This window comes from Triturus cristatus, chromosome 7 (assembly GCF_964204655.1).
Source record: "Triturus cristatus chromosome 7, aTriCri1.1, whole genome shotgun sequence".
NCBI classification, from domain to species: Eukaryota; Metazoa; Chordata; class Amphibia; order Caudata; family Salamandridae; genus Triturus; species Triturus cristatus.
This window is the reverse complement of record NC_140590.1, coordinates 1614361634-1614375946: the sequence shown is the minus strand read 5'-3', so window position 1 is coordinate 1614375946 and position 14313 is coordinate 1614361634. Positions and strand designations below refer to the sequence as shown.

Sequence of the window (14313 nt, the reverse complement as noted above, 5' to 3'; positions counted from 1 at the left end):
CCTTCATTGTTTTTTGGTCCGCCGCTGAACACATGCTTGGAAGATACCTTGATCGTGCCACCAAAGAAAAGCCTCCCAGAATTCAGTCTACCTTGGCAGGTCAGAAGATGTGGGCCTGGTGGGAGCTCAGTCATTAGCTCAAGATTAACCTCTCACCCTTGCCTAGCAATTCAATCCCCAAGGTAAGCGATTAAAATTCCCCCTGTCCCTAATAAAGAAACTAGACATCCAAAACACTGCTAAATTTGGATCCACCGCTGAGCTGGTGCTCCCAAGTTTAAGAAAATTATGCCAAATTTAATGAATTCATTACTTGTCCATCTTCCAAGCCATCATTAGCTATGATTAGGAAAAAAAAAAAAAAAAAACAGCGAATACCTCTCAAGGCCCCAAAGCATTTATTTCACAAAAATTTAATGAGGATAGACAATGACAGGATGAGCAGAGAAACAGTAAGCTGATCTGGGCAAAGAGTTGGGGCCTTTTACTGTGGAACAATTTGTAACCCTTGCTCAAGCTCAGCATACATTTTGAAATCAGCATCTTCCTTCAAGGGAGAAGCTGTACAATACATGCACCACAATAAAAAAGCTTAAGTGCTAGGTACCATTTAGTAAAACAAAAATTGAAACATTGGTAGGCTTTAAGGTCACCATTTTCTTCCTTCTATTCTATGGTTTTCCTCATTTCAGCCTGTGCATGTTGCGTTGGTCCTTTCCATGGAGTATGGCCGCTCAACCGGCTGGATTCCATGGTTCTCCTGCGCATTTTAGGGGTCCTTTTTCATTTTGTTTAAGCACTCCATAGCAATACATGTTTATCAGCTGTCTCTAGTTTACTTTTCTCCCACAACAATGTTACCGGCTCGTCCATGTGCTTCTCTTCCCCAGCTGTACTTGTTGCTCACTTGTGCGCCCCCCCCCCCCAGCTCCATGTTGCCCCTGCACATTTCTCCCTTTGTCCCAAGTTTTCTGCCTCATGTGAATCTTTTCACCCCCCCCACCCCCCCCCCACTGTCGTCCCATGTTCCTTAATGGGTACATGCATGCTTGTTAAACACTAAAGTGTGCCTAAAAAATGCAGGCGCCACATCTGCCTTTTTTTGGTCAAGTGAACAACACTCATTATGCCGACAACATGGCCATGCATATTAGCAAAGCCAACAGGTCTCATAAGCAAAGCTGACAAAGATGGTTTTGACCCAACTCTGCAGTTTCAATTTTTCTGAAGCTAACTTACAAAAGTAACCCCCCCCCCCCCCGGGAAGAAAAGCCTCGACAAACCAGGACCTTCCTCTGTGCGTCAGGGCTATTGAGTATTTCTATGCCTGTGATCTTGGAAGGCAAATACTGAAAGTCACACCACCAGTCTGGTAGAACAGACAACCAGAGCAGGGGTTTCAGAAGAGGAGGAGTCCAGCAAAAACCTAGTAGTTCTGCCACATCCAAATGGGGCACGTGAGCCAGGTGCGGTTGGCAGATGTGGCATCGTGCAGTTTGTGTGTGTCCCACATAAAAACACCTTTACCTGACCCACTTAAACTCTTTAGTATAGGGCCAAATCTTGCTGGAATGCAAGATGCTGTAACTATTTTTGAAACCACTGGCAATGTTCTTCCCATCCGCAAGAAACCCATGGATGTATATGAGCTGCAAGCTAACCTATCAATCAAAAACAAAAGCACGTTTTTAGAGACAGGTTTATTAGAAAAATACAAAATCAAGACCTAGACAGTGGTCTATCTTATTTTTATATAATAAATAGGAATTCAACTCTAATAAGTGATCAAGTGACCATGCGAAAGCCACCCTAGGATTTTTTATCCGGCCGCTTAAAAGATAAGACCTAATTGGAGGTCAGAAGACAAAGATGAACAAGGATATAAAAGGCACACAAATGGTGCATTGAATATGTAATTACAAACAGAATAAATGATCCAGGCCATCCAGAGGACCAAGCTATATATACCATCCACATATACACATCACAAAGCACCCACAAATCAGCAATTGCTGCTGTCTTTATGAAGGACATTGTTCACAAGAACTTCGAAGCCATCAGGGTCTGAACTTGAAGTGGTTTGATGTTGGGTGTCCGCAGGACAATCTGTGCCCCCCACTGACCTCCACAGTCACATACTTCAGTGGTTGAGCTTTACATGCCTGCAAGAGGGTTGGGTGAAAAATGATAAGTGTTGAGGTGGGTCAATGGGAAGTTAGATAACAGCAAGCAAGAGGTAGCGCAAGACTGACACTTAACATTGCTGTCGAGCCCTTCATGGTTTACTCTACAAACACATAAATCAAAAGGATATCATTTATTTACAAGTAAAGGCAAACTGTACACCTCTCCACACTGCGCTGCTTGTATGATTCAGATGAACTTCCCCATACCCATCTGAAACTTGACGAGGGCGACTAGGATACAGAAATTGGTTCAACCCATAAAAACCCAATTCTTCGCTTGCTCACCTGTACTGTTTGGACCTCCGTCATGAGCCTCCATAATGGAGACAGTGAACTCTGTTTGAGCTGAATCATGAACTGAAACCTGTAGTGAACACCTTTTAAAATAAGGTCAGCTGCTCTCGGTAGATTGCAGGGGGTATGTAGAAAGTGCGTATGCACTGTACATATTGCATGTGGATCATACAGTGACCAGGGAGTATGTAGTTCGTTACTATATTATGTGATCCACAAGCAGGTTGGGAAGAAACTAAGACAGCAATGTGAATTTCAGGACTCCTTCAAAGAATTCCTGAGCTCCTATTAAGTGAACCCCACTTTTCCTGTGGGGCAACAAAAGAGGACCATTTTAAATTGTAGCAACAGTCTTTGTCCCCTTCCTCTACTCATCCCAAGAGTCATTAAGCCCAATAGGTTGAGAGGTAGCTGTGCAAGAAGACGCCTTGTTTGGTCCCTGCAAATCAGGAATGATTACAGTCCCCAATTGGTAACGGATATGCAGTCTGTGCTCTGCCGTCAGCCAAGCCATAAAGCCGTGGCCCTGGTACCAAGACTGGGACAATCAAATCATTGCCCAAGCGATCCAGTGCCTTGCTTTTCCTTCACCCCAACAACCTTTACTGCCTTGCCATTGAGCTTAATCTTAACTATGGCAAGTGGATACTCCATACACTCTACACTTGGTCCCACAGAGTATCTCCTCAGGCTTAAGGTCCTTCCTCTCAACCATAGTGCAGAAGGCTCCAGTATCCCTGAGGGCAGACACTTCCTCCCATGGATACTAACTTCCTGTACAAAACCATCCTGTTAGGATGAATGTGCTTCAAAGTCTCCAGATCCCTCTTCCAGATGTCCATAGCTACCAAGATGAGCACAATTGGGTCCTTCCACCCACATGTAACATGCTTGCTAGCACGGGTGCTGCAGGTTCAGGTTCTTTTGCCTGATGTTAGAAAAGGGGGTCTCTAGTTGGCAGAGGTAGGTACCTTTGGCCAAGTAGGGGCGCTTGCTTCTTGTCAGGGTAAGGGGGATACATTTCTAAAATAACTCCTGCTCACCCACTTGGTAGCTTGGCATGAGCAGACAGGCTTCTCAGAGGCCGTGTGTAAAGCATTTGTGAACACATACAGTAATACGGTGAATACACTACAAATGTACGCCACACCAGTTTAGAAAAATGTGTTCTTGTGTTAAGTCTAGAGAAAGATTAAACAACAAAAATTCACAATCCAGTAAAAAACAAAAAAAAAAAAAAAAAAAAAAGGGTAGAATTAGCAAAGTTCAATGTAGATGGTAAATGCGACACTTTACTCTCAAAGTACCTTGGATGCGTAACGCATTACAAACAAAGGGTTGCAGGGGAGGCGTCGGTTCCTTACACAACGGTGATGAGTCGGTTCCTTACTGGAGCGGAGGTGATGCGCCTGGTTCTTTACCGCGTGGGGAGGTGATGCGTCAGTCTTACTGTGCCCCGGTTATGATGCAACAAGATAGCGCCTCGATGAGATGATCCGATGCAACAAAATGGAGTCTCTGATGCGACGTTTGATGAGATGCGTGCACGCCCGACAGCTAAAAATAAGATGTTCTGCAGCTGCGACAGGCCCTGCGACACGCTTCTCTGGTGATGTGACTGTGACCTCTGCGGTGGTGGCATGCTTCTCTGGTGATGAGACAGCAAACAGCTGTGCCGGCAACAAACTTCTTTGGCCATGCGATGGCAACTGCTGCGGCGGCACTGTGCTTCCTTGTTGCTTCACGCTGCCAGCTCCCAGCAACACGCAGACTTCTCAGGAGGGCCCAAACAAAAGCAGGCACCTCTCTACAGATAGAAATCCCACGAGGGAAGTCAGGGGGCAGCTGGTGGTGAAGTCTGTGTCCCTGAGACTTCAGAACAGGAGGCAAGGTCAGTCACAAGACCGTGGAGGTCTTACTCAAGATGATAAAGTAAACACAACAAAGTCCTTTTCTCCATTCCTTGGCAATAAAGTAGCCAGCGCAGGCCAACCCAAACATCACACAGCACAGGGGCAGTAATCTTCCTTCAGTTTCTCCGGTTCTTCTCCTTGGCAAAGTTTTGTCTCGACTACCAGAAGTGATCTAAAGTTCTGGGCCCCAATATTTATACTGCAAAATCCTTTGTCCTCTGAAGGCAGGGGGTGACTGTGCCCAGCCAAAACCAGTTCTGTCCTCCCTGGTGCAGCTTCCTGGCAGGAGGTGGCAACAGGATTGTTGAAAGCAGACCTGGCCCAGGTAGCTGAAAGGAAGACTCCTCCCCCTACTCTATTCTATGAAGGCTCAGGTCAGTGAAAGGAAATCCTCCCCCCCCCCCCCCCCCACACACACTTTATTCAATGCAGGTCCTATTCAGCCCAGCCCTGACCCATCAGACTGCTGTTGCCACGGCCCTCTCCAGCACCCCCTGTCATCCAGTCATTCACAGACCAGACATGGAATTCACAAATCAAGCAGAGGCATGCTGTATGGTTAGGCAAGAAAATATCTATTTTCTACAACTGAAATTTTCAAACACATAATGTAAAAATCACCCACACTAAAAGATGTATTAACATTCTGAGTTCAGCGGAGGAGGAGCCTAGCGCGCATCCAAGATGGTCGCGTGAGCACAGGGCTCCCCGGACCCTCGCTGCTCCTCGGAATTTATCCTGAATCTATCCTGGCTTGGTTGATGGAATCTGGGAGACGAATGCTGGCTTAACACTAAACTCCTTTCGGAAATCAAATCGGACCTGGCAATCCGGAGTTATGGTGGTTTGAACTTTTGAGGCCCACCCGACGGCTGTGCCCGATGCGAGGGTGATCTGTGGAGCCGGGGCGTAGTTGAACAACAACGGCAGCGGAGCTGTGCCAGTGGCCGTCACATCACTTTCGGTTTCACTTTTGGTCTTTGAGGGGCTGGACTGGACTTGCTTGGTGCGACTGGGCTTTCATTTTGCCTTCGCTTGAAGCCGGTGGCTTAGTCTGCTGCCAGTGTGCTCATTGACGGTGGTCCCTTCGCTCCGCCATATTGCGGCCTGTGGTGCGACACGCGTCTGCCTGGCCTGTGCCACCTCGACGCTTCCTCGGTGGTCCCCTTCGGCGATCGAGGTTCTCATGGGAGGCAAGGGAGACCCCGAGAGGCGTAAGACCAAAACATCCCTACGTGGGGGACCGGTCCAGACGAACAACATGGACCGCTACACTCAGGGTAAAGGATCCCCCGGGACGGCCAATGTCCCCCCGGAGGACACCAGTGGTGGCCCGTCCGTTTCTCCGGATCTGTCCCTGCAGGACATCATGGGCGCCATTAAGGGCATCAGAGAGACCATCGCTACACAGTACGAGGCCTTGGCCCGTAAAATCGACACGGTGGCCATTGACATTACGCTAATCCGGGCGGATCTCTCTAAGACCAACGAGAGGGTTCAATCGCTGGATGTGCGGACGTCCTCCCTTGGTACGGACGTGTCGGACCTGCAGGCCACTATCGGCGATCTCAAGTCGGCCAATGATCTGATGGCCCGGCGGCTGGAAGACTTCGAGGGACGGGCCCGCCGCAATAACATCCGCGTCCTAGGCATTCGAGACCTCCGATAACCGCCCGGTTGATCTCCTGGTCGAGGAGCTCATCCTCGAACATTTTGCTCCCGCTGGCCTGAGTAAGTTTTTCGCTGTGGAGCGGGCCCATCGAGTCCCAGGTGGCCGGCCGCGACCGGGTGCCCCCCCCCCCCCCCGAGGCCTATCGTTGCGAGACTTTTCCATTACAGAGACCGAGACGCGATTCTGCAGGCCTCACGGGTCCATGGCCCGGTCCGACATGAGAACTCGTCCATTAACTTTTTCCCGGACTTCACCCAACTTGTCCAGAAACAGCGGATGGGCTTCCAGGGGGTGAAGCGGCGTCTCCGGGACCTCGGTCTCAAGTACTCTATGCTTTATCCTGCAAGGCTCCGAGTGGAACATGAAGATCGGACTACCTTTTTTGACTCTCCTGCGACTGAGTGACTGGCTGGATTTGCTGCCAGACCGGGGTTACCGGACTGGGCCCTCTGCTGGTACCGAGGGTGGTGGGTCTCCTTTGGAGTGACTTATGGTCCCGGACTCTGCCAGGTTGTACTGTTCGGCTGGGTTCTACTTCTTTTGTGCATTTTGTTTCACTATGTTGTGTGTGGGGAGCGGGCGGGGACGGGTCCCTTCCCTCCTCCGGGGTCTTTTCGTAGAATGGGATTTGTAGGGAGACAGGCACACTGCAAGTTGGGGTGGTTTTTTGGACCGCAGGGGTGCAGGGTGGGGGGTGTTGGAGTTGGGGGGGGGTTGGTGGGTGGGTGGGGTTGTTTGCATTTGTGTTTTTTGTTTTCAAGGCGAAGTATTGGCTATGGTTCATCCTTGGGTGTTGAGCTCTTTGCTAGGGGGCCCTTGATGTATGGGATTGGGGGGGGGGGGGGGGGGGACGGGTTGAGATTGATGTCTTGGAACGTCAATGGATTGGGGGGGCCGTATCAAACGGGGTGTTGTGCTGCAATATCTACGTCGTCTGACTCCTGATGTGGTGTTCTTACAGGAGACGCATCTGGTTGGCAATGTTTGTCGGGCTATGAACAGGGGGGGGATATCGACTTGTGGCCCACTCTGGTTTCACCACTGGTTCGAGAGGGGTGGGCATTCTCTTGCGAGCTTCACTTCCGTTGGAGATCACTAGGGTGGTCCCAGACGATAGAGGGCGCTATGTGGCTCTGACTGGGAGGTGGGAGGGGCAGTCCCTTTCCTTGATCTCGGTCTATGTTCCCCCGGGCCTCCAGAACTCCACCTTCTCAGACTTGGGTCGTATGTTGCTTGGGCTTCCTGACAGTCTTTTGCTTATGGGTGGGGACTTTAATTCGGTTGTCTCGGGTGACCTGGACCGTCATCCGCCCAGGGCCCTCCCTGCTGCCCAGGCGTGGCTGGGCGGGCTCCTGGAGACCTTCGGTCTGGTGGACTGTTGGAGGTTAATGCATCCGACACAGTGTCAGTACACCTTTCACTCTGGGGCCCATGGGAGTCTCTCCAGACTGGATTATTTCCTCATGCCCGCGGCCCAGGCTGCTCGGATTCGAGAGGTCAAACACCTGGCCAGGGGTATTTCTGATCATTCCCCACTGTGGTTGCTTTTTGACACCGGGTCGCGGTCCGCTGGGCGGATCGCTCCTATTAACCCTTGGTACCTGCGAGACCCCAAGATCCGTGATAGCCTGATTAAGTCGATTGATCAATATTTTTCTGAGAATGAGGGGTCGGTGCGGTCCTCGGTGTCCCTGTGGGAAGCTTTCAAAGCAGTGCTCCGCGGGCATGCCCTGTCCCAGATTGTGGAGGCCAAGAGGGTCAAGAGAGAGGCGGCTGTGACGCTGGAGACTGAAATATCAGGGCTGGAGGCAGCCTTGGAGGCGGGTGTCACCCCGGATGGGCTGCATGCCCTCAGCCTGAAGCAGTTTGAATATAAGTCTCTCGTCACTGATGCTGCCAAGACTATGTATAGGGAGCAGCAGGGCAGGTTGTATGACGCCGGAGACAAGGCGGGTAAGCTGATTGCCTGGTTGGACAAGAAGGAGAGAGTGAATCGTGTGGTCCCGGAGCTTCGGGTGTCGGATGGAGTGTGTGTGACTGAGCCTGGTGAGATTGTTGAGTGTTTTGCTGACCACCTCCGTGCAGTGTACTCCCAGGTGTCTGATAGAGATGAGGACGACTCTAGTCTTCTGCTTCGGGATATTGCCCTGCCCGGCTTATCCGTCGAGGACCGCGAGCTGATGGATGCCCCTTTGTCTGTCGAAGAGATAGCTACTGCGATTCGCTCCCTCCGCTCGGGCAAGGCTATGGGCCCCAACGGCCTGCCGATTGAACTATATAAGTTGCGCCCGGATAAAATCGCGCCTTTCCTCCGTCATGTTTCAGGAATCACTCGAGAGGGGTTCCCTTCCTGACGACCAGCGTCTGGCTACTATAGTGGTGATTCCCAAGGAGGGTAAGCCACGTGACCGCTGTGCCTCCTATAGGCCTATTTCCCTGCTGAATGCCGAACCCAAAATCCTTGCTAAGGTCCTCGCCAATCGCTTGCTGAGCGTTATATGTGACTTGATACATCCGGATCAATGTGGCTTCATCCCACATCGTAATACCGCTCTCAACTTACGGCGTTTGCACGGCGTCCTCGCTAGGGTTGAGCACTTCGCTGAACCGGCCATATTGGTTTCCCTAGACGCCACGATGGCCTTTGATACCATTGAATGGCCATTCCTTTGGGCCGTCTTGGCGAAGTTCGGTTTTGGGGAGGGGTTCCTTGGCTGGGTGAAGCTCCTTTATGCTGGACCAATGGCTCAGGTGGTTGTCAATGGGCGGGTTTCTCGGCCTTTCGCTCTCGGGAGGGGAACTAGGCAGGGGTGCCCGTTGTCCCCGCTGCTCTTTGCTCTCGCCCTGGAGCCGCTCGCTGCCTGGCTCCGTTGGGAGCCCTCGATTAGAGGGCTCCGGTGGGCCCCGGGCTTCGAGGATCGGGTTTCATTGTACGCGGATGATATTCTCTTGTATCTCACCTCACCGCGGAAGTCGCTCAATGTTCTCTTTGATGTCCTTACTTCCTTCGGGAAAAACTCGGGTCTGATAATCAACTGGTCCAAATCTTGTGTGTATCCTATCTCTGGTGGTCTTCCTCTCTTGCCGCCTCGGCTTCCGCTCCAAATATCTCAGTCCGGCTTTAAATACCTGGGGGTGTACGTTTCGTTGGATCCGGCGGTCCGCTATGAGCAGAATCTCCTGTCTCCACTCCGGCGTTTGAGGGCAGATACGGCTCGGTGGTGTAAGCTGCCCTTGTCTCCGCTTGGTGGCGCGGCGCTGTTTAAAATGATGTCCCTTCCCAGATTCCTTTATGCACTCCAGAACTCCTTCGATGTCATTCCTGCGGCCTACTTTAGGGAGGTGGAGAGTTTGCAGAGGAGACTGGTTTGGGACGGGCGATCGCGTATCGCTTTGGCCAAGCTGACTCTTTCCTGGTATGACGGGGGCATCGCGCTTCCTGATATTAGACGGTACTATTGGGCCTCCCAGCTGTCTGCCATTAATCATGCTACGTACGTTCCGGGTTCGAACCCGGCATATGAGATGACAAATTCCTGCTCCCCGGCGGTAACTATAACAGCGCGCTTTACTCGCGGTGTGCTGGTAGGGCCCTTACGGGCCCTACCAGGATTGCGGTCCGTGTATGGAAGGCGGCTAACGTTGCGATGGGCTGGAGTGAGCGTTTAACGTGCGCCACTCCTCTATTCGACTCAGACCGCTTGGGAAGCCTCTGGACAACGAAAGGCTTCGAGCGCTGGGATACGATCGGCATCAGCAGAGTGGGGGACCTGTGGGTTAAAGGTGCGGTTAAATCCTTTGCGGCACTTCAGCGCGAGTATGAGCTTAGTGACAGAGTTCTTCCGTTATGCACAGGTTCGGCACGCCCTGCTTTCGGTCTTTGGGGAGGGGACCACGGTCCCTTCTTCTTCGCCTCTCGAGGACCGCATACTCGATGGTCACGTTCCCGACAGTACTATCTCCCTGATTTACAAAAAACTGATAAACAATCGGGCTGACCTCTTGGTGCGTCTTCGGGAGGCATGGACGGGAGATGGGGTGGAGCTGGACGATGAGGACTGGCAGACTGCGCTGTCATCCCCTAAGGAGGTGGCCATCCCGGCCCGTCTCCGCCTGGTCCAGCTTAAGATTCTCCATCGTGTATATGTGACGGGCCCCCGCCTGGTCTCGATGGGGTTTTCAGACGACGGACTCTGTAAGCGTGGCTGCGGGCTCAGTGCTACCTTTCTCCATATCCTATGGGAATGCCGCGAGGTGGCGGCATACTGGCGCCGGGTGCATGATATTATGAGACGAGTCACCGGGGTCGCTCTGCTGCCGGAGGTGCGTCGTTGTGTGCTGAATGTATGGGAGCCCAATGACTGCAATGCGGCTCAGGCTCGGTAGGCGGCCTTGGGGGAACATGATTGCAAAGAGATATTGCGCAGCTTTGGGGTTCCCAGCGGCCTCCCACCGTGTCCGTCTGGAAGGAAAACATGGACTGGTGCATGTTCAGGGAGAAAACGGTGTATGTGGCCCGTGGTAAACCGGGGGCGTGGGTTAAAATTTGGGGGCAGTGGAACGCGTATCGTGGGTCTATCTGTGCTCCCCTTTGGTGGATACGTCCGGGGTTGCCTCGTCCCCCTGATCCTTGAGGGTTCCTTGTGCATCTCTTACTTTGGAGTACAGATTTGGTTCTCTCGTGGCCCCCCCCTCCCTCTCAGGTCTTCTTTTATTGACCGCCCTCGGGTGGTTGGGTGTTGACTCCCCCGGCTGGTGTTCGCCGCCCTTCATAAGTCGTTTCGCCTTGTTTGTTGTATTTTTGTATTTTTCTTTTTTGTTGTTATTTATATTAAAAGTGTGTATGCTGATTTCCTTTATGTGCAGTCTGATCTACTGTGATAGTGCGGAGCCCCTGTGGGCCAGTCATTGTTTTCTGATATGCTGGAACACTTCGACTACTAGCGGCCGGCCCTGGTGGTTGTAGGCCCGTGTTTGTAACTCTTTTTATGCACAATAAAATCTTTTCAAAAAAAAAAAAAAAACATTCTGAGTTCAGGCATACTAAATATTATTTTCGTATCTTGTTCCTAGGGTCAGCTAGGATTATAAGAGATTATAATCAAACTGCCCATTTTTGCCTATGGGAACAGATAGCCTTGCTATCGTGAAAAACGAAATTGGCTGTAATTCACTATTAGGACATGCCACACACATCAAGGCATGTCCTACCTTTTACATACAATGCACCCTGCCCTTGGGCCTAACTTAGGGGTGACTAATAAGTAGAAAAGGGAAGGTTTAGGGACTGGCAAGTGTGTGCACTTGCCAAGTCGACATGACAGTCCCAGACTGCACACAGGCTCTGCAATGGCAGGCCTGAGCCATATTTTACAAGCTGCTTCTGTGGGTGGCACAACCAGTGCTGCAAGCTCACCAGCAGCATTTGATTTACAGGCCCTGGGCACACATGGTGCACTTTGGCTATTTGATTTACTGGTCAGACCCTAGCAATCATGGTGTCACTAATCCATTACAACAATTTACAATAGGGAGTACTTGCACTTCGGCACTGAATAGCAGTGGCAAAGTGCCCAAAGCATCTAGACCAGCAAAACATCGCAAAAACACAGGAGGCAATAGCGAAAAAAAAGGAAGGGAGACCCACACCAATGGTGCCAGGTCTAACACCTGACAATCTCTTTAAGTATCTCACCTTGTGGCAAGTCACCACCATGGAAGAAGTTCCCGGTCATCCTTCTCATGATGTTCCTTCTCAGACACCATTACCATTCACATTTTTCCTGGGTCCTCCTTGAGTCCCCAAGGAATTACCATGGCCTTTATCTCCTGGTTTGGAATTTGTCTGGCAAGTTAATCTCCCCTTTGGCTTAGATGGCTATGGTGCTCTAGCACTTAGTTAACCCTGTTAGCTAACCACTAGTCAGCTAACACAGCAAGCATCTCTGGAACCCACTCTGTAACAGACAGGTATTACCTAAATGGGGTACAGCACTTCCATCTTCAACGGGTTAAAGACGGACAGTTCTTGGCCTCCATCCATCTCACCTATTCATTCATTCCAATCACACAATACAGCATGAATCCAAATCTCAAACAGACCCACTCTTGCAGTTCAGGAATCTCTGAACATACTGAGCTGGCTTCAGCACAAACCACCTAATCAGAGCATCCTTCATTCGCTCATATCTGCCACAGGGATACTTCCAGTGATAGCTGCTCCTTCCACTGGATACACCCCATTAAGGCAGTTGCCTCGGAGACCTCATACAAGGCCTGCGCCTTACAAGTGACCTCAAAGCTCACAAACAAGATAATTTGCTAGTCATTACAGTTTACAAAGAACCAATCCCTCGAATCAAATTTTCCCCCAGAAACCTGCTTAGTTCTCAACCAACAATCAGCATCACATGAATGAATTCAAGGAGCTAGCAACCAGACACAAACAGCATCCTCAGAGAGTGAATTCTCACATCTGGAGTATTGAGATAATCCAAACGGTCCTGCTGTAGAATGCACATTTTGCCATAAGAGCCAGTACTGTGACTGACACTCTAAATGGGTTTTGCTATGCACATCAAGAAAATACCTTACAGCGGGACACCTGATCCCTTTGGCATGTACCTGGGTCACTGAACTCTGCAGGCTTTGCAAACACCAGACAAAATCTACAGGAGAGCTCAAATAGAAGACAGGCACAATCTAAACTTGAAAACATTGCTGGCACCACCACCCGGAAAATGGATGGTCCACACCAGCATACAGAGTTTCAAAAGCCTCCCTTGGTCACTGGTGAGTTGCACCCAAAAAGAGTAAATTGTAGCCGAAAGAGAATCAATAGGATACAGTGTGAATAACCTATAGCAGATCATTGCTGAAACAAGGCAGTTGCCAGTCCTGCAGAATTCCAAAGTCTGAAAATTTAACATCATAAAGAAACGTTACAAGCGGAGGACAGGCTTATGCCAAAAGGTGATTTAAAGCTTTTAGATAGATACTCCCAATCAAAAATATTCTGCTCAGACAGTTGTGCTGAATGCTGTGGAGAATTGACAAGCAGCTAATATAAACTACATGGTGAGACATGAAAAAAACCTGCCTGGAAGGCTACATTGAGGCACTTTCATGTACTGGAGGATCATTATAGGCAGGAGGAGACACAGGGACATAAGACAGGGGCACAGGCAGCAGTATGTAGTGAAACAGATTAAATGAAAGGGTGAGGCAGGAGTAAACAGGCAGACAATGGAAAGGGTAATCCAGATTACGAAATTACACTAGAGCGCATGTCAACAGCACCACCATACTGTTTTAAACAAACTGATTTGGAAAGACATTAAAAAACAAAAAAAACTAAATCTTATGAAAGCTCACACTAAAATGTATCCGCCTGGTTGATCAGTTTGAAAGAAGGAAGAACCATTTTTCGTATGGATGGGCTGGAGACTCAATAGGGCCTCGTAGAAACGAGTGGCTAAGGACGACTCTGGTGGAACAATCAATTCATGGGGGGGGGGGGGGGGGGGGGGGGGGGGGGGAGGGGGGGGTCTGTTGTCCTCGGAGTAGCACAAGGTTTCATTGTGTGACAGAACCATGACCAAGCATACTGCAGCTGGTAGCATGTGCCGCCTGCGGAGGTATACAGTGTCCACAGACCCAATGGCAGTTGGGTCACCAAACTCTCCTAGTTGGTTGGACGGAGCCAGAATGTGGCGGCGTTTGCCTGGCTGAGAGAAGGCCATTCAACTTTCTCAGTGTAATCTCAGTGCTTCCCTTCCTTTTTAGGTCTCGCCTAGCGAATGCCACGCAGCTGCGTCGCTTGGCGAGACTATTGTCGCTTTGGGTCGCTAAGGGAGACAAACCATCTGCGCACCCGGACAGGCGATGGGCACGCGCATGGCATCTCCTCTAGTTTTGGAAGGCGGAGAGGGGCCCTAGTCTAGAGGGCCTTGAAGAGAGTTTCATTGGTAAATGGACATACACCACGCGGTACATAAATACACAATGAGTTAGGGTGACTGACCTGCAGGATACACAGTCGTTCTAGCACGTGGGAAACAAAATAAATACCTTTCCAAAAACAATACTCGACACTGAAAATGCAGATTTATGCGTGATGTGCACGTTCTGCCATCTAGTGGTTGAATTAAAATAAAAAAAGTTCGCTTGTTTTCTGAAAACGTTCATGCGGAGTAGTCGACAGTAAGATCCTCGATCATCTAAGACTCTCAATGACAGAGTAGTTGTA

At 50.2% G+C, this 14313-nt stretch overlaps 1 protein-coding gene across 1 annotated transcript in view; it reads right to left on the bottom strand.

Moving 5' to 3' along the window:
* Positions 1-1685: 1685 nt before the first annotated feature.
* Positions 1686-14313, bottom strand: part of LOC146812509 (targeting protein for Xklp2-B-like) — a 131712-nt gene continuing 119084 nt past the window's right edge. Inside the window, exon 16 of the mRNA XM_085619511.1 lies at positions 1686-2162. The gene's annotated coding sequence lies outside the window, so the exon portion shown is untranslated. The remainder of the gene's footprint in view (positions 2163-14313) is intronic.